The following is a 25,265-nucleotide window of genomic DNA, read 5'->3' on the forward strand; positions in this document are numbered from 1 at the left end:
ACCTAATTTTCGTCCCTTTCGTAGAAACGGACCAGCCCCAAGTGCTACGTCCTCTAAGCAAGAGGGTAATACTTCTCAAGCCAAGCCAGCCTGGAGACCAATGCAAGGCTGGAACAAGGGAAAGCAGGCCAAGAAACCTGCCACTGCTACCAAGACAGCATGAAATGTTGGCCCCCGATCCGGGACCGGATCTGGTGGGGGGCAGACTCTCTCTCTTTGCTCAGGCTTGGGCAAGAGATGTTCTGGATCCTTGGGCACTAGAAATAGTCTCCCAAGGTTATCTTCTGGAATTCAAGGGGCTTCCCCCAAGGGGGAGGTTCCACAGGTCTCAATTGTCTTCAGACCATATAAAGAGACAGGCATTCTTACATTGTGTAGAAGACCTGTTAAAAATGGGAGTGATTCATCCTGTTCCATTAGGAGAACAAGGGATGGGGTTCTACTCCAATCTGTTCATAGTTCCCAAAAAAGAGGGAACGTTCAGACCAATCTTAGATCTCAAGATCTTAAACAAGTTTCTCAAGGTTCCATCGTTCAAAATGGAAACCATTCGAACAATTCTTCCTTCCATCCAGGAAGGTCAATTCATGACCACGGTGGATTTAAAGGATGCGTATCTACATATTCCTATCCACAAGGAACATCATCGGTTCCTAAGGTTCGCATTCCTGGACAAGCATTACCAGTTTGTGGCGCTTCCTTTCGGATTAGCCACTGCTCCAAGGATTTTCACAAAGGTACTAGGGTCCCTTCTAGCGGTACTAAGACCAAGGGGCATTGCAGTAGTTCCTTACTTGGACGACATTCTGATTCAAGCGTCGTCCCTTCCTCAAGCAAAGGCTCACACGGACATAGTCCTGGCCTTTCTCAGATCTCACGGATGGAAAGTGAACGTGGAAAAGAGTTCTCTATCTCCGTCGACAAGGGTTCCCTTCTTGGGAACAATAATAGACTCCTTAGAAATGAGGATTTTTCTGACAGAGGCCAGAAAAACAAAACTTCTAAACTCTTGTCAAACACTTCATTCCGTTCCTCTTCCTTCCATAGCGCAGTGCATGGAAGTAATAGGTTTGATGGTAGCGGCAATGGACATAGTTCCTTTTGCGCGCATTCATCTAAGACCATTACAACTGCATGCTCAGTCAGTGGAATGGGGACTATACAGACTTGTCTCCGAAGATACAAGTAAATCAGAGGACCAGAGACTCACTCCGTTGGTGGCTGTCCCTGGACAACCTGTCACAAGGGATGACCTTCCGCAGACCAGAGTGGGTCATTGTCACGACCGACGCCAGTCTGATGGGCTGGGGCGCGGTCTGGGGACCCCTGAAAGCTCAGGGTCTTTGGTCTCGGGAAGAATCTCTTCTACCGATAAATATTCTGGAACTGAGAGCGATATTCAATGCTCTCAAGGCTTGGCCTCAGCTAGCAAAGGCCAAGTTCATACGGTTTCAATCAGACAACATGACGACTGTTGCGTACATCAACCATCAGGGGGGAACAAGGAGTTCCCTGGCGATGGAAGAAGTGACCAAAATCATTCAATGGGCGGAGACTCACTCCTGCCACCTATCTGCAATCCACATCCCAGGAGTGGAAAATTGGGAAGCGGATTTTCTGAGTCGTCAGACATTACATCCGGGGGAGTGGGAACTCCATCCGGAAATCTTTGCCCAAATTACTCAACTGTGGGGCATTCCAGACATGGATCTGATGGCCTCTCGTCAGAACTTCAAGGTTCCTTGCTACGGGTCCAGATCCAGGGATCCCAAGGCGACTCTAGTAGATGCACTAGTAGCACCTTGGACCTTCAAACTAGCTTATGTATTCCCGCCGTTTCCTCTCATCCCCAGGCTGGTAGCCAGGATCAATCAAGAGAGGGCGTCGGTGATCTTGATAGCTCCTGCGTGGCCACGCAGGACTTGGTATGCAGATCTGGTGAATATGTCATCGGCTCCACCATGGAAGCTACCTTTGAGACGAGACCACCTTGTTCAAGGTCCGTTCGAACATCCGAATCTGATCTCACTCCAGCTGACTGCTTGGAGATTGAACGCTTGATCTTATCAAAACGAGGGTTCTCAGATTCTGTTATTGATACTCTTGTTCAGGCCAGAAAGCCTGTAACTAGAAAAATTTACCACAAAATATGGAAAAAATATATCTGTTGGTGTGAATCTAAAGGATTCCCTTGGGACAAGGTAAAGATTCCTAAGATTCTATCCTTTCTTCAAGAAGGATTGGAGAAAGGATTATCTGCAAGTTCCTTGAAGGGACAGATTTCTGCCTTGTCTGTGTTACTTCACAAAAAGCTGGCAGCTGTGCCAGATGTTCAAGCCTTTGTTCAGGCTCTGGTTAGACTCAAGCCTGTTTACAAACCTTTGACTCCTCCTTGGAGTCTCAACTTAGTTCTTTCAGTTCTTCAGGGGGTTCCGTTTGAACCCTTACATACCGTTGATATTAAGTTATTATCTTGGAAAGTTTTGTTTTTGGTTGCAATTTCTTCTGCTAGAAGAGTTTCAGAATTATCTGCTCTGCAGTGTTCTCCTCCTTATCTGGTGTTCCATGCAGATAAGGTGGTTTTACGTACTAAACCTGGTTTTCTTCCAAAAGTTGTTTCTAACAAAAACATTAACCAGGAGATAGTCGTACCTTCTTTGTGTCCGAAACCAGTTTCGAAGAAGGAACGTTTGTTGCACAATTTGGATGTTGTTCGCGCTCTAAAATTCTATTTAGATGCTACAAAGGATTTTAGACAAACATCTTCCTTGTTTGTTGTTTATTCTGGTAAAAGGAGAGGTCAAAAAGCAACTTCTACCTCTCTCTCTTTTTGGATTAAAAGCATCATCAGATTGGCTTATGTGACTGCCGGACGGCAGCCTCCTGAAAGAATCACGGCTCATTCCACTAGGGCTGTGGCTTCCACATGGGCCTTCAAGAACGAGGCTTCTGTTGATCAGATATGTAGGGCAGCGACTTGGTCTTCACTGCACACTTTTACCAAATTTTACAAGTTTGATACTTTTGCTTCTTCTGAGGCTATTTTTGGGAGAAAGGTTTTGCAAGCCGTGGTGCCTTCCATTTAGGTGACCTGATTTGCTCCCTCCCTTCATCCGTGTCCTAAAGCTTTGGTATTGGTTCCCACAAGTAAGGATGACGCCGTGGACCGGACACACCTATGTTGGAGAAAACAGAATTTATGTTTACCTGATAAATTACTTTCTCCAACGGTGTGTCCGGTCCACGGCCCGCCCTGGTTTTTTAATCAGGTCTGATAATTTATTTTCTTTAACTACAGTCACCACGGTATCATATGGTTTCTCCTATGCAAATATTCCTCCTTAACGTCGGTCGAATGACTGGGGTAGGCGGAGCCTAGGAGGGATCATGTGACCAGCTTTGCTGGGCTCTTTGCCATTTCCTGTTGGGGAAGAGAATATCCCACAAGTAAGGATGACGCCGTGGACCGGACACACCGTTGGAGAAAGTAATTTATCAGGTAAACATAAATTCTGTTTTTTCACTGTTATTTCAAATTTTGTCAATTTGTTTCTCTTAAAGGCACAGTAACGTTTTTTTATATTGCTTGTTAACTTGCTTTAAAGTGTTTTCCAAGCTTGCTAGTCTCATTGCTAGTCTGTACAAACATGTCTGAAACAGAGGATACTTGTTCATTATGTTTAAAAGCCATGGTGGAGCCCCATAGGAGAATGTGTACTAAATGTATTGATTTCACCTTAAACAGTAAAGATCAGTCTTTATCTATAAAAGAATTGTCACCAGAGGGGTCTGTCGAGGGGGAAGTTATGCCTATTAACTCTCCCCACGTGTCGGACCCTTCGCCTCCCGCTCAAGGGACGCACGCTATTATGGCGCCAAGTACATCAGGGACGCCCATAGCGATTACTTTGCAGGACATGGCTGCAATCATGAATAATACCCTGTCAGAGGTATTATCCAGATTGCCTGAATTGAGAGGCAAGCGCGATAGCTCTGGGGTTAGACAAGAGATACAAAGCGCGTAGATGCTGTAAGAGCCATGTCTGATACTGCGTCACATTATGCAGAACCTGACGGAGGAGAGCTTCAGTCTGTGGGTGACGTCTCTTAATCGGGGAGACCTGATTCAGAGATTTCTAATTTTAAATTTAAGCTTGAGAACCTCCGTGTATTGCTTGGGGAGGCATTAGCTGCCCTGAATGACTGTGACACAATTGCAGTGCCAGAGAAATTGTGTAGGCTGGATAAATAGTATGCAGTGCCGGTGAGTACTGATGTTTTTCCAATACCTAAAAGGCTTACAGAAATTATTAGTAAGGAGTGGGATAGGCCCGGTGTGCCCTTTTCCCCACCTCCTATATTTAGAAAAATGTTTCCAATAGATGCCACTACACGGGACTTATGGCAGACTGTCCCTAAGGTGGAGGGAGCAGTTTCTACTTTAGCAAAGCGTACCTCTATCCCGGTTGAGGACAGTTGTGCTTTTTCAGATCCAATGGATAAAAAATTAGAGGGTTACCTTAAGAAAATGTTTATTCAACAAGGTTTTATTTTACAGCCCTTTGCATGCATTGCGCCTGTCACTGCTGCGGCGGCATTCTGGTTTGAGGCCCTGGAAGAGGCCATCCATACAGCTCCATTGACTGAAATTGTTGACAAGGTTAGAACACTTAAGCTAGCCAACTCATTTGTTTCTGATGCCATTGTTCATTTGACTAAACTAACGGCTAAGAATTCCGGATTCGCCATCCAGGCGCGTAGGGCGCTATGGCTCAAATCCTGGTCAGCTGATGTGACGTCAAAGTCTAAATTACTCAACATTCCTTTCAAGGGGCAGACCTTATTCGGGCCTGGTTTGAAAGAAATTATTGCTGACACTACTGGAGGTAAGGGTCATACCCTTCCTCAGGACAGGGCCAAATCAAAGGCCAAACAGTCTAATTTTCGTCCCTTTCGAAATTTCAAGGCAGGTGCAGCATCAACTTCCTCTGCTTCAAAACAAGAGGGAACTTTTGCTCAATCCAAGCAGGCCTGGAAACCTAACCAGTCCTGGAACAAGGGCAAGCAGGCCAGAATGCCTGCTGCTGCTTCTAAGACAACATGAAGGAGCGGCCCCCTATCAGACAACGGATCTAGTAGGGGCAGACTCTCTCTTTGCCCAGGTGTGGGCAAGAGATGTTCAGGATCCCTGGGCGTTGGAGATCATATCTCAGGGATATCTTCTGGACTTCAAAGCTTCTCCTCCACAAGGGAGATTTCACCTTTCAAGATAATCTGCAAACCAGATAAAGAAAGAGGCATTCCTAAGCTGCGTACAAGATCTCCTTGTAATGGGAGTGATCCATCCAGTTCCGCGGACGGAACAAGGACAGGGGTTTTATTCAAATCTGTTTGTGGTTCCCAAAAAAGAGGGAACCTTCAGACCAATTTTGGATTTAAAGATCCTAAACAAATTCCTCAGTGTTCCGTCATTCAAGATGGAAACTATTCGAACCATTTTACCCATGATCCAAGAGGGTCAGTACATGACCACAGTGGACTTAAAGGATGCCTACCTTCACATTCCGATTCACAAGAATCATCAGTTCCTGAGGTTTGCCTTTCTAGACAGGCATTACCAATTTGTAGCTCTTCCTTTCGGGTTGGCTACAGCCCCAAGAATTTTTACAAAGGTTCTGGGCTCACTTCTGGTGGTCCTAAGACCGCGAGGCATAGCGGTGGCTTCTTACCTGGACGATATCCTGATACAGGCGTCAAGCTTTCAAATTGCCAAATCTCAGAGATAGTTCTGGCATTCCTGAGGTCGCATGGGTGTAAAGTGAACGAAGAAAAGAGTTCTCTATCTCCTCTCACAAGGGTTGCCTTCCTAGGGACTCTAATAGATTCTGTAGAAATGAAAATTTACCTGACTGAGTCCAGGTTATCAAAACTTCTAAATGCTTGCCGTGTTCTTGACTCCATTCCGCGCCCCACGGTGGCTCAGTGCATGGAAGTAATAGACTTAATGGTAGCGGCGATGGACATAGTGCCATTTGCGCGCCTGCATCTCAGACTGCTGCAATTATGCATGCTTAGTCAGTGGAATGGGGATTACACAGATTTGTCCCCTCTACTAAATCTGGATCAGGAAACCAGAGATTCTCTTCTCTGGTGGTTATCTCGGGCCCATCTGTCCAAGGGAATGACCTTTCGCAGACCAGATTGGACAATTGTAACAACAGATGCCAGCCTTCTAGGTTGGGGTGCAGTCTGGAACTCCCTGAAGGCTCAAGGTTCATGGACTCAGGAGGAGAAACTCCTCCCAATAAATATTCTGGAGTTAAGAGCAATATTCAATGCTCTTCTGGCTTGGCCTCAGCTAGCAACACTGAGGTTCATCAGATTTCAGTCGGACAACATCACGACTGTGGCTTACATCAACCATCAAGGGGGAACCAGGAGTTCCCTAGCGATGTCAGAAGTCTCAAAGATAATTTGCTGGGCAGAGACTCACTCTTGCCACCTGTCAGCGATCCATATCCCAGGTGTAGAGAACTGGGAGGCGTATTTTCTAAGTCGTCAGACTTTTCATCCGGGGGAATGGGAACTCCATCCGGAGGTGTTTGCTCAATTGGTTCTCCATTGGGGCAAACCAGAATTGGATCTCATGGCGTCACGCCAGAACGCCAAGCTTTCTTGTTATGGATCCAGGTCCAGGGACCCAGAAGCGGCACTGATAGATGCTCTAGCAGCGCCTTGGTTCTTCAACCTGGCTTATGTGTTTCCACCGTTTCCTCTGCTCCCTCGTCTGATCGCCAAAATCAAACGGGAAAGAGCATCAGTGATATTGATAGCGCCTGCGTGGCCACGCAGGACCTGGTATGCAGACCTAGTGTACATGTCATCCTTTCCACCATGGACTCTGCCTCTGAGACAAGACCTTCTAATACAAGGTCCTTTCAATCATCCGAATCTACTTTCTCTGAGACTGCATGGAGATTGAACGCTTGATCCTATCAAGGCGTGGCTTCTCCGAGTCGGTAATTGATACCTTAATACAGGCACGAAAGCCTGTCACCAGGAAAATTTACCACAAGATATGGCGTTAATATCTTCATTGGTGTGAATCCAAGAATTACTCATGGAGTAGGGTTAGGATTCCTAGGATATTGTCCTTCCTCCAAGAGGGTTTGGACAAAGGATTATCAGCTAGTTCTTTAAGGGACAGATTTCTGCTCTGTCTATTCTTTTACACAAGCGTCTGGCAGAAGTTCCAGACGTTCAGGCATTTTGCCAGGCTTTAGTTAGAATTAAGCCTGTGTTTAAACCTGTTGCTCCTCCATGGAGCTTAAACTTGGTTCTTAAAGTTCTTCAAGGGGTTCCGTTTGATATCAATAGAATGAAGGGGTTCAGACTTCTTTCATGGAAAGTTCTTTTTCTGATGGCTATTTCCTCGGCTCGAAGAGTCTCGGAGTTATCTGCCTTACATTGTGATTCTCCTTATCTGATCTTTCATTCAGATAAAGTTGTTCTGCGTACAAAACCTGGGTTTTTACCTAAGGTGGTTTCTAACAAGAATATCAATCAAGAGATTGTTGTTCCATCATTATGTCCTAATCCTTCTTCATTGAAGGAACGTCTTTTGCATAATCTAGACGTAGTCCGTGCCTTGAAGTTTTACTTACAGGCTACTAAAGATTTTCGCCAAATATATAACCTGTTTACTCTGGACAGAGGAGAGGTCAGAAGGCCTCGGCAACCTCTTTCTTTTTGGCTTCGGAGTATAATCCGTTTAGCCTATGAGACTGCTGGACAGCAGCCTCCTGAAAGGATTACAGCTCATTCTACTAGAGCTGTGGCTTCCACCTGGGCCTTTAAAAATGAGGCCTCTGTTGAACAGATTTGCAAGGCTGCAACTTGGTCTTCCCTTCATACTTTTTCCAAATTTTACAAATTTGATACTTTTCTTCTTCGGAGGCTGTTTTTGGGGGAGAGGTTCTACAGGCAGTGGTTCCTTCCGTTTAAGTTCCTGCCTTGTCCCTCCCATCATCCGTGTACTTTAGCTTTGGTATTGGTATCCCACAAGTAATGGATGATCCGTGGACTGGATACACTACAAGAGAAAACATAATTTATGCTTACCTGATAAATTTATTTCTCTTGTAGTGTATCCAGTCCACGGCCCGCCCTGTCCTTTTCAGGCAGGTCTAAATTTTAATTAAACTACAGTCACCACTGCACCCTATGGTTTCTCCTTTCTTGGCTTGTTTCGGTCTAATGACTGGATATGGCAGTGTGGGGAGGAGCTATATAGCAGCTCTGCTGTGGGTGATCCTCTTGCAACTTCCTGTTGGGAAGGAGAATATCCCACAAGTAATGGATGATCCGTGGACTGGATACACTACAAGAGAAATAAATTTATCAGGTAAGCATAAATTATGTTTTTTTCTGGGAAATGCAGGCAAAAAAGTGGCCACTTTATTACTATTATGGGACACTAGACTTTCTCTTATATAATTGGGGGGAAAATAAAAGAAAGGCAGTATTGGCAGGTACTGGGGCTGAGGAGTATCAGATAAGGCTCATGTTTGGTCTGGTTTTCACTTCTCCCGGCGGCTTGACTTTAATCTACAATTTGCCGGCAGGTTAATTTCTCTTGTAAGGTGTATCCAGTCCACGGATCATCCATTACTTGTGGGATATTCTCATTCCCAACAGGAAGTTGCAAGAGGACACCCACAGCAGAGCTGTAATATAGCTCCTCCCCTAACTGTCATAGCCAGTCATTCTCTTGCAACTCTCAACAAGCAAGGACGTTGTAGGAGAGAGTGGTTAAATATAGCTGGTTTATTTTCTTCAATCAAAAGTTTTTTTATTTTTAAATAGTACCGGAGTTGTGCTATTTTATCTCAGGCAGTAAATAGAAGAAGAATCTGCCTGAGGTTTCTATGATCTTAGCAGGTTGTAACTAAGATCCATTGCTATTCTCACATATGTCTGAGGGGATTACACAGATGAGGTAACTTCAGCAAGAGAATGGCGTGCAGTTTATTCTGCTATCAGGTATGTGCAGTTATATTTTTTTCTAGAGATGGAAAACACTAGAAAATGCTGCTGATACCGGATTAATGTAAGTTAAGCCTGAATACAGTGATTTAATAACGACTGGTATCATGCTTACTCTCAGGGGTAATACCCTTATGATATTTACAATATAAAACGTTTGCTGGCATGTTTAATCGTTTTTATATATGCTTTGGTGATAAAACTTTATTGGGGCCTAGTTTTTTCCACATGGCTGGCTTAAATTTTGAATAGAAACAATTTCCACTGTTGTAGTATAAAAGTTACAGTTGGTGCAGTTAAAAATTACAAACTGTGACATCCAGCTTCCCTCAAAGGCCCTCTGAATGCTATAGGACATCTCTAAAGGGCCCAAAGGCTTTCCAAAGTCGTTTATTGGGGAAGGTAGGGCCACAGCTTTCTGTGGCAGTTGGTTGTGACTGTTAAACGTCTATTTCGTTTTTTTGATCTGTTTTTTGAACTAAGGGGTTAATCATTCATTTGCAAGTGGGTACAATGCTCTGTTAGCCTATTATACACACTGTAAAAATTTCGTTTGATTTACTGCATTTTTTCACTGTTTTTCAAATTCTGACAATTTGTTTCTCTTAAAGGCACAGTACCGTTTTTTATATTTGCTTGTTAACTTGATTTAAAGTGTTTACCAAGCTTGCTAGTCTCATTGCTATTCTGTATAAACATGTCTGACATAGAAGAAAATCCTTGTTTATTATGTTTAAAAGCCATGGTGGAACCCCTCTTAGAATGTGTACCAAATGTACTGATTTCATTTTATGCAATAAAGATCATTTTCTGTCTTTAAAAAATGTATCACCAGAGGAATCTGACGAGGGGGAAGTTATGCCGACTAACTTTCCCCACGTGTCAGACCCTTTGACTCCCGCTTAAGGGACTCACGCTCAAATGGCGCCAAGTACATCTAGAGCGCCCATAGCGTTTACAAGACATGGCGGCAGTCATGGATAATACAGTCAGCGGTATTAGCCAGACTACCTGAACTTAGAGGTAAGCGAGATAGCTCTGGGGTGAGACAAAATGCAGAGCATACTGACGCTTTAAGAACCATGTCTGATACTGCCTCACAATATGCAGAAGCTGAGGAAAGAGAGCTTCAGTCAGTGGGTGATGTTAATGACTCAGGAAAGATACCTGATTCTAATATTTCTACATTTAAATTTAAGCTTGAACACCTCCCCGTGTTGCTTAGGGAGGTTTTAGCTGCTCTGAATGACTGTGATACCATTGCAGTGCCAGAGAAATTGTGTAGACTGGATAAATACTTTGCAGTGCCGGTGTGTACTGATGTTTTTCCAAATACCAAAAGGTTTACAGAAATTATTAATAAGGAATGGGATAGACCAGGTGTGCCGTTCTCTTCCCCTCCTATTTTTAGAAAAATGTTTCCAATAGACGCCACCACATGGGACTTATGGCAGACAGTCCCCAAGGTGGAGGGAGCAGTTTCTACTCTAGTAAAGCGTACTACTATCCCTGTCGAGGACAGTTGTGCTTTTTTTTTTAGATCCAATGGATAAAAAATTAGGTTACCTTAAGAAAATATTTATTCAACAAGGTTTTATCCTACAGCCCCTTGCATGCATTGCCCCTGTCACTGCTGCTGCGGCGTACTGGTTTGAGTCTCTGGAAGAGGCTTTACAGGTAGCGACTCCATTGGATGACATACTTGGCAAACAGAGCACTTAAGCTAGCCAATTCTTTTATTCTGATGCCATTGTTCATTTGACTAAACTAACGGCTAAGAATTCTGGTTTTGCTATACAGGCGTGCAGAGCGCTATGGCTTAGATCATGGTCAGCTGACGTGACTTCAAAATCTAAGCTACTTAACATTCCCTTCAAGGGGCAGACCCTATTCGGGCCTGGTTGAAGGAGATTATTGCTGATATCACTGGAGGAAAAGGTCATGCCCTTCCTCAGGACAGGTCCAAATCTAGGGCCAAACAGTCTAATTTTCGTGCCTTTCAAAACTTCAAGGCAGGTGCGGCATCAACTTCCTCTAATAATAAACAAGAGGGAACTTTTGCTCAATCCAAGACGGTCTGGAGACCAAACCTGACATTGAAAAAAGGTAAGCAGGTAAAAAAGCCTGCTGCTGCCTCTAAGACAGCATGAAGGAACGGCCCCCTATCCGGGAACGGATCTAGTAGGGGGCAGACTTTCACTCTTTGCCCAGGCGTGGGCAAGAGATGTTCAGGATCCCTGGGCGTTGGAAATTATATCCCAGGGATATCTTCTGGACTTCAAAGCTTCCCCCCCAAAAGGGAGATTTCACCTTTCACAATTATCTGCACACCAGATAAAGAGAGGCATTCTTACACTATGTACGAGTCCTCCTAGTTATGGGAGTGATCCATCCAGTTCCAAAGGAGGAACAGGGAGACAGGGTTTTTACTCAAATCTGTTTGTGGTTCCCAAAAAAGAGGGAACCTTCAGACCAATTTTGGATCTAAAGATCTTAAACAAATTCCTCAAAGTTCCGTCGTTCAAGATGGAAACTATTCGTACCATCCTACCACTGATCCAGGAGGGTCAATATATGACTACAGTGGATCTAAAGGATGCTTATCTTCACATTCCGATACACAAAGATCATCATCATCGGTTTCTCAGGTTTGCCTTTTAAGACAGGCATTACCAGTTGTAGCTCTTCCCTTGGGATTAGCTACAGCCCCAAGAATCTTTACAAAGGTTCTAGGGTCACTTATGGCGGTCCTAAGGCCGCGGGGCATAGCAGTAGCCCCTTATTTAGACATCCTGATACAGGCGTCAAACTTCCAAATTGCCAAGTCTCATACGGACATAGTAATGGCATTTCTGTGGTCGCATGGGTGGAAAGTGAACGAGGAAAAGTTCTCTATCCCCACTCACAAGAGTTTCCTTTCTAGGGACTCTGATTCTGTAGAAATGAAAATTCACCTGACTGAGTCCAGGTTATCAAAGCTTCTAAATTCCTGCCGGGTTCTTCATTCCATTCCGCGCCCTTCGGTGGTTCAGTGTATGGAAGTAATCGGCTTAATGGTAGCGGCAATGGACATAGTGCCGTTTGCACGCTTACATCTCAGACCGCTGCAACTATGCATGCTCAGTCAGTGGAGCGGGGATTACACAGATTTGTCCCCTCAACTGAATCTGTACCAAGATACCAGGGATTCTCTTCTCTGGTGGCTATCTCGGGTCCATCTGTCCAAAGGTATGACCTTTCGCAGCCCAGATTGGACAATTGTTACGACAGATGCCAGCCTTCTAGGTTGGGGTGCAGTCTGGAACTCCCTGAAGGCTCAGGGATCGTGGACTCAGGAGGAGTCTCTCCTTCCATTAAATATTCTGGAACTAAGAGCGGTATTCAAGGCTCTTCAGGCTTGGCCTCAGTTAGCAACTCTGAGGTACATCAGATTTCAGTCGGACAACATCACGCCTGTAGCTTACATCAACCATCAAGGGAGAACGAGAAGTTCCCTAGAGATGTTAGAAGTTTAAAAAATAATTCGCTGGGCAGAGATTCACTCTTGCCACCTATCAGCTATCCATATCCCAGGTGTAGAGCACTGGGAGGCGGATTTTCTAAGTCGTCAGACTTTTCATCCGGGAGAGTGGGAACTCCATCCGGAGGCATTTGCACAACTGATTCATTGTTGGGGCAAACCAGAACTGGATCTCATGGCGTCTCGCCAGAACGCCAAGCTTCCGTGTTACGGATCCAGGTCCAGGGATCCCAAGGCGACACTGATAGATGCTCTAGCAGCGCCCTGGTCTTTCAACCTGGCTTATGTGTTTCCACCGTTTCCTCTGCTCCCTCGACTGATTGCTAAGATCAAGCAGGAGAGAGCATTGGTGATTCTGATAGCACCTGCGTGGCCACGCAGGACCTGGTATGCAGATCTAGTGGACATGTCATCCTTTCCACCATGGTCTCTGCCTCTGAAACAGGAACTTCTACTTCAGGGTCTTTTCAACCATCCAAATCTAATTTCTCTGAGGCTGACTGCCTGGAGATTGAACGCTTGATTTTATCAAAGCGTGGCTTCTCAGAGTCAGTTATTGATACCTTAAGACAGGCACGAAAGCCTGTCACCAGGAAAATTTACCATAAGGTATGGCGTAGATATCTTTATTGGTGTGAATCCAAGGGTTACTCATGGAGTAAGGTCAGGATTGCTAGGATATTATCTTTCTCCAACATAGGTGTGTCCGGTCCACGGCGTCATCCTTACTTGTGGGATATTCTCTTCCCCAACAGGAAATGGCAAAGAGCCCAGCAAAGCTGGTCACATGATCCCTCCTAGGCTCCGCCTACCCTAGTCATTCTCTTTGCCGTTGTACAGGCAACATCTCCACGGAGATGGCTTAGAGTTTTTTAGTGTTTAACTGTAGTTTTTATTATTCAATCAAGAGTTTGTTATTTTGAAATAGTGCTGGTATGTACTATTTACTCAGAAACAGAAAAGAGATGAAGATTTCTGTTTGTATGAGGAAAATGATTTTAGCAACCGTCACTAAAATCCATGGCTGTTCCACACAGGACTGTTGAGAGCAATTAACTTCAGTTGGGGGAACAGTGAGCAGTCTCTTGCTGATTGAGGTATGACACATTCTAACAAGACGATGTAATGCTGGAAGCTGTCATTTTCCCTATGGGATCCGGTAAGCCATGTTTATTACGATCGTAAATAAGGGCTTCACAAGGGCTTATTAAGACTGTAGACTTTTTCTGGGCTAAATCGATTTATTAACACATATTTAGCCTTGAGGAATCATTTATTCTGGGTATTTTGATATAATAATATCGGCAGGCACTGTTTTAGACACCTTATTCTTTAGGGGCTTTCCCAAATCATAGGCAGAGCCTCATTTTCGCGCCGGTGTTGCGCACTTGTTTTTGAGAGGCATGACATGCAGTCGCATGTGAGAGGAGCTCTGATACTTAGAAAAGACTTTTTGAAGGCGTCATTTGGTATCGTATTCCCCTTTGGGCTTGGTTGGGTCTCAGCAAAGCAGATACCAGGGACTGTAAAGGGGTTAAAGTTAAAAACGGCTCCGGTTCCGTTATTTTAAGGGTTAAAGCTTCCAAATTTGGTGTGCAATACTTTTAAGGCTTTAAGACACTGTGGTGAAAATTTGGTGAATTTTGAACAATTCCTTCATGTTTTTTCGCAATTGCAGTAATAAAGTGTGTTCAGTTTAAAATTTAAAGTGACAGTAACGGTTTTATTTTAAAACGTTTTTTGTACTTTGTTATCAAGTTTATGCCTGTTTAACATGTCTGAACTACCAGATAGACTGTGTTCTGAATGTGGGGAAGCCAGAATTCCCATTCATTTAAATAAATGTGATTTATGTGACAATGACAATGATGCCCAAGATGATTCCTCAAGTGAGGGGAGTAAGCATGGTACTGCATCATTCCCTCCTTCGTCTACACGAGTCTTGCCCACTCAGGAGGCCCCTAGTACATCTAGCGCGCCAATACTCCTTACTATGCAACAATTAACGGCTGTAATGGATAATTCTGTCAAAAACATTTTAGCCAAAATGAACACTTATCAACGTAAGCGCGACTGCTCTGTTTTAGATACTGAAGAGCATGACGACGCTGATAATAATGGTTCTGAAGGGCCCCTAACCCAGTCTGATGGGGCCAGGGAGGTTTTGTCTGAGGGAGAAATTACTGATTCAGGGAACATTTCTCAACAAGCTGAACCTGATGTGATTACGTTTAAATTTAAGTTGGAACATCTCCGCATTCTGCTTAAGGAGGTATTATCCACTCTGGATGATTGTGACAAGTTGGTCATCCCAGAGAAACTATGTAAAATGGACAAGTTCCTAGAGGTCCCGGGGCTCCCAGAAGCTTTTCCTATACCCAAGCGGGTGGCGGACATTGTTAATAAAGAATGGGAAAGGCCCGGTATTCCTTTCGTCCCTCCCCCCCCATATTTAAAAAATTGTTTCCTATGGTCGACCCCAGAAAGGACTTATGGCAGACAGTCCCCAAGGTCGAGGGAGCGGTTTCCACTTTAAACAAACGCACCACTATACCCATAGAGGATAGTTGTGCTTTCAAAGATCCTATGGATAAAAAATTAGGTTTACTTAAAAAGATGTTTGTTCAGCAGGGTTACCTTCTACAACCAATGGCCACGCCCTTCCTCAGGATCGGCCTTTCAACGCAAAAAATAAACCTAATTTTCGTCCCTTTCGTAGAAATGGACCAGCCCAAAGTGCTACGTCCTCTAAGCAAGAGGGTAATACTTCTCAAGCCAAGCCAGCTTGGAGACCAATGCAAGGCTGGTACAAGGGAAAGCAGGCCAAGAAACCTGCCACTGCTACCAAGACAGCATGAAATGTTGGCCCCCGATCCGGGATCGGATCTGGTGGGGGGCAGACTCTCTCTCTTCGCTCAGGCTTGGGCAAGAGATGTTCTGGATCCTTGGGCGCTAGAAATAGTCTCCCAAGGTTATCTTCTGGAATTCAAGGGGCTTCCCCCAAGGGGGAGGTTCCACAGGTCTCAGTTGTCTTCAGACCACATAAAAAGACAGGCATTCTTACATTGTGTAGAAGACCTGTTACAAATGGGAGTGATTCATCCTGTTCCATTAAGAGAACAAGGGATGGGGTTCTACTCCAATCTGTTCATAGTTCCCAAAAAAGAGGGAACGTTCAGACCAATCTTAGATCTCAAGATCTTAAACAAGTTTCTCAAGGTTCCATCGTTCAAGATGGAAACCATTCGAACTATTCTTCCTTCCATCCAGGAAGGTCAATTCATGACCACAGTGGATTTAAAGGATGCGTATCTACATATTCCTATCCACAAGGAACATCATCGGTTCCTAAGGTTCGCATTCCTGGACAAGCATTACCAGTTCGTGGCGCTTCCTTTCGGATTAGCCACTGCTCCAAGGATTTTCACAAAGGTACTAGGGTCCCTTCTAGCTGTGCTAAGACCAAGGGGCATTGCTGTAGTACCTTACTTGGACGACATTCTGATTCAAGCGTCGTCCCTTCCTCAAGCAAAGGCTCACACGGACATTGTCCTGGCCTTTCTCAGATCTCACGGATGGAAAGTGAACGTGGAAAAGAGTTCTCTATCTCCGTCAACAAGGGTTCCCTTCTTGGGAACAATAATAGACTCCTTAGAAATGAGGATTTTTCTGACAGAGGCCAGAAAAACAAAACTTCTAGACTCTTGTTGGATACTTCATTCCGTTCCTCTTCCTTCCATAGCGCAGTGCATGGAAGTGATCGGTTTGATGGTAGCGGCAATGGACATAGTTCCTTTTGCGCGCATTCATCTAAGACCATTACAACTGTGCATGCTCAGTCAGTGGAATGGGGACTATACAGACTTGTCTCCGAAGATACAAGTAAATCAGAGGACCAGAGACTCACTCCGTTGGTGGCTGTCCCTGGACAACCTGTCACAAGGGATGACATTCCGCAGACCGGAGTGGGTCATCGTCACGACCGACGCCAGTCTGATGGGCTGGGGCGCGGTCTGGGGATCCCTGAAAGCTCAGGGTCTTTGGTCTCGGGAAGAATCTCTTCTACCGATAAATATTCTGGAACTGAGAGCGATATTCAATGCTCTCAAGGCTTGGCCTCAGCTAGCGAGGGCCAAGTTCATACGGTTTCAATCAGACAACATGACAACTGTTGCGTACATCAACCATCAGGGGGGAACAAGGAGTTCCCTAGCGATGGAAGAAGTGACCAAAATCATTCTATGGGCGGAGTCTCACTCCTGCCACCTGTCTGCTATCCACATCCCAGGAGTGGAAAATTGGGAAGCTGATTTTCTGAGTCGTCAGACATTGCATCCGGGGGAGTGGGAACTCCATCCGGAAATCTTTGCCCAAGTCACTCAGCTGTGGGGCATTCCAGACATGGATCTGATGGCCTCTCGTCAGAACTTCAAAGTTCCCTGCTACGGGTCCAGATCCAGGGATCCCAAGGCGGCTCTAGTGGATGCACTAGTAGCACCTTGGACCTTCAAACTAGCTTATGTGTTCCCGCCGTTTCCTCTCATCCCCAGGCTGGTAGCCAGGATCAATCAGGAGAGGGCGTCGGTGATCTTGATAGCTCCTGCGTGGCCACGCAGGACTTGGTATGCAGATCTGGTGAATATGTCATCGGCTCCACCTTGGAAGCTACCTTTGAGACGAGACCTTCTTGTTCAGGGTCCGTTCGAACATCCGAATCTGGTTTCACTCCAGCTGACTGCTTGGAGATTGAACGCTTGATCTTATCGAAGCGAGGGTTCTCAGATTCTGTTATCGATACTCTTGTTCAGGCCAGAAAGCCTGTAACTAGAAAGATTTACCACAAAATTTGGAAAAAATATATCTGTTGGTGTGAATCTAAAGGATTCCCTTGGGACAAGGTTAAGATTCCTAAGATTCTATCCTTCCTTCAAGAAGGATTGGAAAAAGGATTATCTGCTAGTTCCCTGAAGGGACAGATTTCTGCCTTGTCTGTGTTACTTCACAAAAAGCTGGCAGCTGTGCCAGATGTTCAAGCCTTTGTTCAGGCTCTGGTTAGAATTAAGCCTGTTTACAAACCTTTGACTCCTCCTTGGAGTCTCAACTTAGTTCTTTCAGTTCTTCAGGGGGTTCCGTTTGAACCCTTACATTCCGTTGATATTAAGTTATTATCTTGGAAAGTTTTGTTTTTAGTTGCAATTTCTTCTGCTAGAAGAGTTTCAGAATTATCTGCTCTGCAGTGTTCTCCTCCTTATCTGGTGTTCCATGCAGATAAGGTGGTTTTACGTACTAAACCTGGTTTTCTTCCAAAAGTTGTTTCTAACAAAAACATTAACCAGGAGATTATCGTACCTTCTCTGTGTCCGAAACCAGTTTCAAAGAAGGAACGTTTGTTGCACAATTTGGATGTTGTTCGTGCTCTAAAATTCTATTTAGATGCTACAAAGGATTTTAGACAAACATCTTCCTTGTTTGTTGTTTATTCCGGTAAAAGGAGAGGTCAAAAAGCAACTTCCACCTCTCTCTCTCTTTTTGGATTAAAAGCATCATCAGATTGGCTTACGAGACTGCCGGACGGCAGCCTCCTGAAAGAATCACGGCTCATTCCACTAGGGCTGTGGCTTCCACATGGGCCTTCAAGAACGAGGCTTCTGTTGATCAGATATGTAGGGCAGCGACTTGGTCTTCACTGCACACTTTTACCAAATTTTACAAGTTTGATACTTTTGCTTCTTCTGAGGCTATTTTTGGGAGAAAGGTTTTGCAAGCCGTGGTGCCTTCCATTTAGGTGACCTGATTTGCTCCCTCCCTTCATCCGTGTCCTAAAGCTTTGGTATTGGTTCCCACAAGTAAGGATGACGCCGTGGACCGGACACACCTATGTTGGAGAAAACAGAATTTATGTTTACCTGATAAATTACTTTCTCCAACGGTGTGTCCGGTCCACGGCCCGCCCTGGTTTTTTAATCAGGTCTGATGATTTATTTTCTTTAACTACAGTCACCACGGTACCATATGGTTTCTCCTATGCAAATATTCCTCCTTAACGTCGGTCGAATGACTGGGGTAGGCGGAGCCTAGGAGGGATCATGTGACCAGCTTTGCTGGGCTCTTTGCCATTTCCTGTTGGGGAAGAGAATATCCCACAAGTAAGGATGACGCCGTGGACCGGACACACCGTTGGAGAAAGTAATTTATCAGGTAAACATAAATTCTGTTTTTCTCAAGCCAAAGCCATCTGGAGACCTAACCAGGCTTGGAACAAGGGTAAACATCCCAAGAAGCCTGCTGCTGCTCCCAAGACAGCATGAAGGGGCGGATCCGGAACTGGATCTAGTAGGGGGCAGACTTTCTCTCTTTGTCCAGGATTGGATAAGAGACGTTCAGGATCCCTGGACACTGGAAATCGTGTCACAGGGATATCAGCTGGAGTTCAAAAATTCCTTCCCAAGGGGAAGGTTTCTTTCACAATTGTCTGTAGACCACATAAAGAGGCGTTCTTACATTGTGTAATAGACCTCTCCACAATGGGTGTAATTTGTCCCGTCCCAATACAGGGGCAGGTGTGTTACTCAAATCTTTTCGTGTTTCCCAAAAAAGAGGGAACGTTCCGATCCATTTTAGATCTCGAGAATCTAAACAAGTTTCTCAGAGTTCCATCCTTCAAGATGGACTGTCCGGACAATTCTTCAATTGATCCAGGAGGGTCAATATGACTACCGTGGACTTAAAGGATGCATATCTGCATATTCCTATCCACAGAGATCACCAGTTCCTGAAGTTTGCCTTTCTGGACAAACATTTTCAGTTGGTGGCCCTTCCTTTCGGGTTGGCCACGGCACCCAGGATCTTCACAAAGGTTCTAGGGTCTCTACTGGCAGTTCTCATGCTGCGGGGCATTGCAGTGGCGCCTTATCTGGACAATATTCTGATCCAGGTGTCTTATCAGCTGACGGTCTTATACCGACATTGTTCTATCCTTCCTAAGAACTCACGGGTGGAAGGTGAATCTAGAAAAGAGTTCACTAATTCCATAGACAAGGGTTCCTTTCCTGGGAACTCTAATAGACTATCCATGAAAATCTTTTTGAAGGAAGTCAGAAAGTTAGATTCTGAATACATGCCGATCCCTTGTCCAGTCCTTGGCCATTGGTGGCTCAGTGCATGGAGGTAATTGGATTGATGGTGGCGGCAATGGACATCATTCAGTTTGCTCGTTTTCATCTCAGACCGCTACAACTGAGCATGCTTAGGCAGTGGAATGTTGATTATGCAAATTTGTCTCATAGATCTGGATCAGGAGACGAGATTCTTCTTTGGTGGTTGTCGCCAGATCATCTGTCACAAGGGACGTGCTTCCGCAGACCCTCATGGGTGATAGTGCCAAAGTACGCCAGTCTACTAGGTTGGGGTGCAGTCTGTCCTTCCCTGAAGGCTCAGGGTGTGTGGACTCGGTCGGAGTCTCTACTTCCAATCAATATTCTGGAATTGAGAGAGATATTCAATGCTCTTCAGGCTTGGCCTCAGTTGGCTTCGGCCAAATTCATCCGGTTTCAGTCGGACAACATCACGACTGTGGCTTACATCAATCAGGAACAAGGAGTTCCTTAGCGATGACAGAAGTATCCAAGATAATTCGGTGGGCGGGGGCTCACTTACCTGTAAGCAATCTACCTCCCAGGAGTGGACAACTGGGAGGCAGATTTTTTGAGCAGACAGACATTTCATCCGGGGGAATGGGAACTCCATCCGGAGGTCTTTGCCACTCTGATTCTCAGATGGGACAGACCGGAGCTGGATCTTATGGCATCTCGTCAGAATGCCAAGCTCCCGAGATACGGATCCAGGTCCAGGGATCCTCAGGCCAAACTGATAGATGCCTTGGCAGTGCCTTGGTCGTTCAACCTAGCTTGTGGTTTTCACTGTTTGCTCTCCTTCCCTGGGTGATTGCTCGGATCAAACAGGAGAGGGCTTTGGTGATTCTAATTGCTCCTGCGTGGCCTCGCAGGACATGGTATGCCGATCTGGTGGACATGTCCTCTCTGCCAGCTAGGAAGCTTCCATTGAGGCAGGACCTTCTCATTCAGGGACCCTTCCATCATCCGAATCTAGTTTCTCTGCAGCTGACTGCTTGGAGATTGAACGCTTGATTTTATCTAAGCGAGGGTTCTCTGATTCGGTCATTGATACCTTGATTCAGGCACGTAAGCCTGTTACTAGAAAGATTTACCATAAGATATGGCGTAAATATCTTTATTGGTGCGATTCCAAGGACAACTCATGGAGTAGGGTTAGGATTCCCAGGATTTTTTTCTCCAAGAAGGATTGGAGAAAGGGTTGTCGGCAAGTTCCTTAAAGGGACAAATTTCTGCTTAGTCTATTTTGCTACACAAACGTCTGGCAGATGTTCCAGATGTTCAATCTTTTTGTCAGGCTTTGACTAGACTCAGGCCTGTTTTTAGACCAATTGCTCCTCTTTGGAGTTTGAATTTAATTAATGTTCTTCAAGGGGTTCAGTTTAAACCTATGCATTCCATAGATATTAAGTTATCTTGGAAAGTTTTATTTTTGGTTGCTATTTCTTCTGCCTGCAGAGTTTCGGAACTTTCAGCTTTACAATGTGATTCTCCTTATCTTATTTTCCATTCTGATGAGGTGGTGTTACGTACCAAACCTGGTTTCCTGCCTAAAGTTGTTTCTAATAAGATTAATCAAAAAATTGTTGTTCCTTCCTTGTGTCTTAATCCTAAGAAGGAGCGTCTGTTACATACCTTGGACGTGGTCCGTGCCCTGAAGTTTTACTTGCAGGCGACTAAAGATTTTCGTCAATCATCTTTATTGTTTTTTCTGGAAAACATAGGAGCCAGAAAGCTACGGCCACCTCTTTCTCTTTGGCTAAAGAGTATCATCCGTTTTGCATATGAGACTGCTGGACAGCAGCCTCCTGAAAGAATTACTGCTCATTCTACTAGGGCTGTGGCTTCCTCATGGGCATTTAAAAATGATGCTTCTGTTAAACAGATTTGCAAGGCTGCAACTTAGTAGTCTCTTCACACTTTTTCCAAATTTGTTACTTTTGCCTTGTCTGAGGCTGTTTATGGGAGAAGGGTTCTTCAAGCAGTGGTGCCTTCCGTTTAGGTTCCTGTCTTCTCCCTCCCTTTCATCCGTGTCCTATAGCTTTGGTATTGTATCCCATTAAGTAAGGATGAAATCCGTGGACTTGTCATATCTTGTAAAAAGAAAAGGAAATGTATGCTTACCTGATAAAAAAAAATATTTTAAGATATGACTAGTCCATGGCCCGCCCTGTCATTTTCTAAGACTGAAGTTTAACAAAAATAAAAACCTGTCACCTCTGCTCCTTAGCTTTTCCTTTCTCTTCCTAACTTCGGTCGAATGCTGGGTTGGGGGGGAAGGGAGGAGCTATTTATGCAGCTCTGCTGTGGAGCTCTCTGCCTCCTCCTGTGCATGGAGGTAATCGGTCTGATGGTAGCGGCAATGGACATTCGGTTCGCTCGTTTCGACCTCAGCCTATGGAGTTAAGCATGCTCAGTCAGTGGAATGGAGATTATGCGAATCTGTCTCCGCAATTACAGCTGGAGCAGGAGACCAGGGATTTTCTTCTTTGGTGTTTTTTCTCCGGATCATCTCTCCCAAGGAACTTGCTTCCACAGACCCTCTTAGGTGATTGTGACAACAGATTCCAACCTTCTGGGATGGGGAGCAGTCAGGGGCGCTCTAAAGGCTCAGGGATCTTGGACTCGGTCGGAGTCTGTTCTACCAATAAACATTCTGGAGCTGAGAGCAATCTTCAATACTCTTCTGACCTGCCCTCAGTTAGCCTCGGCCCGGTTCATCAGGTTCCAGCCGGAAACGTATCTTCAGTGGCTTACATCAATCGGGGAGGAACTCTGAGTTCCTTGGCCATGACAGAGAGTAGCCAAGATCATTCAATGGGCGGGGTGATATTCTGAATAATTAGATCCGTGGACTCATCGTGTCAAATAAATCAGGTAAGCATAAATTATTTTCTTTCCTCTGAAGGAGTGTGTGCTACACAATCTGAATGTAATGTGTGCTTTGTAATTCTATCTTCATGCATCCAAGAATTGAGGGCCACTGTGACTATTTTTGGCTTGGAGTCATTTGTTTGGATTTGAGAAAGCTGATCCTCCTGAGGGTTATGGCTCATCTACCCCTGCCGTGTCCCCTTCTTGGGCTTTTAAGATTGAACCTTCAATGAAACTAATCTCTAAGGTGGCTACATGGTCCTTTACATTCCCCTGTCAATATTTCTTTCATGTAATTGGCAAGAGTCCATGAGCTAGTGACGTATGGGATATACATTCCTACCAGGAGGGGCAAAGTTTCCCAAACCTCAAAATGCCTATAAATACACCCCTCACCACACCCACAAATCAGTTTTTACAAACCTTGCCTCCCATGGAGGTGGTGAGATTACCAATCAACATTTTGGAACTCTGTGCGATTTTCAGAGCTCTTCAGTTCTGGCCTCTTCTGAAGAGAGAATCGTTTATTTGTTTTCAGACAGACAATGTCACAACCGTGGCATATGTCAATCATCAAGGGGGGACTCAGTCCTCAGGCTATGAAAGAAGTATCTCGGATACTTGTATGGGCGGAATCAAGCTCCTGTCTAATGTCTGCAGTTCACATCCCAGGTATAGACAATTGGGAAGCAGATTATCTCAGTTGCCAGACATTACATCCGGGCGAATGGTCTCTTCACCCAGAGTTATTTCTTCAGATTGTTCAAATCTGGGGACTTCCAGAAATTGATCTGATGGCCTCTCATCTAAACAAGAAACTTCCCAGATATCTGTCCAGATCCAGGGATCCTCAGGCTGAAGCGGTAGATCTTCAGGCGGAACCTGCTTATATCTTTCCGCCTCTAGTTCTTCTTCCAAAAGTGATTTCCAAAATCCTAATGGAGGGTTCGTTTGTACTGCTGGTGGCTCCAGCATGGCCACACAGGTTTTGGTATGCGGATCTCGTTCGGCTGGCCAGTTGCCAACCTTGGACACTTCCTTTAAGGCCAGACCTTCTATCTCAAGGCCCATTTTTCCATCAGGATCTCAAATCATTAAATTTAAAGGTATGGAGATTGAACGCTTAATACTTAGTCATAGAGGTTTCTCTGATTCAGTGATTAATACTATGTTACAGGCTCGTAAATCTGTGTCTAGAAAGATCTATTACCGAGTCTGGAAGACTTACATTACTTGGTCTTCACATAAATTCTCTTGGCATTCTTTTAGAATTCCTAGAATTTTACAGTTTTTTCAGGATGGTTTGGAAAAAGGCTTGTCTGCAAGTTCCTTGAAAGGACAAATCTCTGCTCTTTCAGTTCTTTTTCACAGAAAGATTGCTAATCATCCTGATATTCATTGTTTTGTAAAGGCTTTGGTTCGTATTAAGCCTGTCATTAAGTCAATTTCTCCTCCTTGGAGTCTTTAATTTGGTTCTGAGGTCTTTACATGCTCCTCCGTTTGAACCTATGCATTCTCTGGATATTAAATTACTTTCTTGGAAAGTTTTATTCCTTTTGGCCATCTCTTCTGCTAGAAGAGTTTCTGAGTTATCTGCTCTTTCTTGTGAATCTCTTTTTCTGATTTTTCATCAGGATAAGGCAGTGTTGCGGACATAATTTAATTTTTTACCTAAGGTTGTGAATTCTAACAACATTAGTAGAGAAATTGTTGTCCCGTCTTTGTGTCCTAATCCTAAGAATTCTCTGGAGAGATCTTTACATTCTTTGGATGTAGTTAGAGCTTTGAAATATGTTGAAGCTACTAAAGATTTCAGGAAGACTTCTAGTCCATTTGTTGTCTTTTCTGGTTCTAGGAAAGGTCAGAAGGCTTCTGTCATTTCTTTGGCATCTTGGTTAAAGTCTTTGATTCATCAGTAATGAATTAAGTCATAGACTTAGCCAGGTAAGCATTTGCTTGCAGACACCAAATAGGAACTACTCCGCCTATTTAGATATGCTTTTCAAAGCAAATTTGATAATAGAAGTAAATTGGAAAGTTGTTTGAAATTGCATGCGCTTCCAAAAAAATTAAAGAAAAAAAACTGGGTTCATGTCCATTTGTGAAAAAATGGCAATGCACATAATCACATTGAGAACACTGTCGTCAAAGGATACCTAAATAATTGAGCAATATAAGTAAATTAGAATGTTTAATATTGTATTTATCTGTATCATGAAAGAAAATGTTTTGGCTTAATGTCCCTCTGACTTGCTGATCAAAATAAACCTGCTTACAGAAAAGGACTAACCTCAAACAAAAAGGATCATTACAAGAGGTACTAGTTTTTCAGGAAAAAGATAAATTACAGAATATAAGAAACCCCTGAACCTCAGTAAACTTCTGGTTCTTAAGAAACATAAAAACAAAGTTTTTTGTTGAGGCAGATCCTTCATCACGCGGACTGACATAGATGGCTACACTAGTTGGAGCAAGCAAAACTGGAAGAGTTACTGCATCTAGCCAAATGGGACAAGCACAAGTACTATGTCAAGGTCTCTCCCAAAATCTGGGCCCTAATACAACCATACAAATGCAAGCTCTCAATCAAATAAACTGGTAACAAGTCAAGGGTTCAGACTTTTGTAATCACCCTAGACATATAAAACACACGTAGCATGTTGCAGGGTTATGGATGTGTCCAGTCTGAGTGC

General features: G+C 44.3%; 1 protein-coding gene across 1 annotated transcript in view; it reads left to right on the forward strand.

Moving 5' to 3' along the window:
• TRIM28 (tripartite motif containing 28) overlaps nucleotides 1-25,265 on the forward strand; it is a 253,485-nt gene that overhangs the window by 213,247 nt on the left and 14,973 nt on the right. The gene's annotated exons all lie outside the window — the stretch shown is intronic.

The sequence above is a fragment of the Bombina bombina genome, chromosome 8 (assembly GCF_027579735.1).
Source record: "Bombina bombina isolate aBomBom1 chromosome 8, aBomBom1.pri, whole genome shotgun sequence".
NCBI classification, from domain to species: Eukaryota; Metazoa; Chordata; class Amphibia; order Anura; family Bombinatoridae; genus Bombina; species Bombina bombina.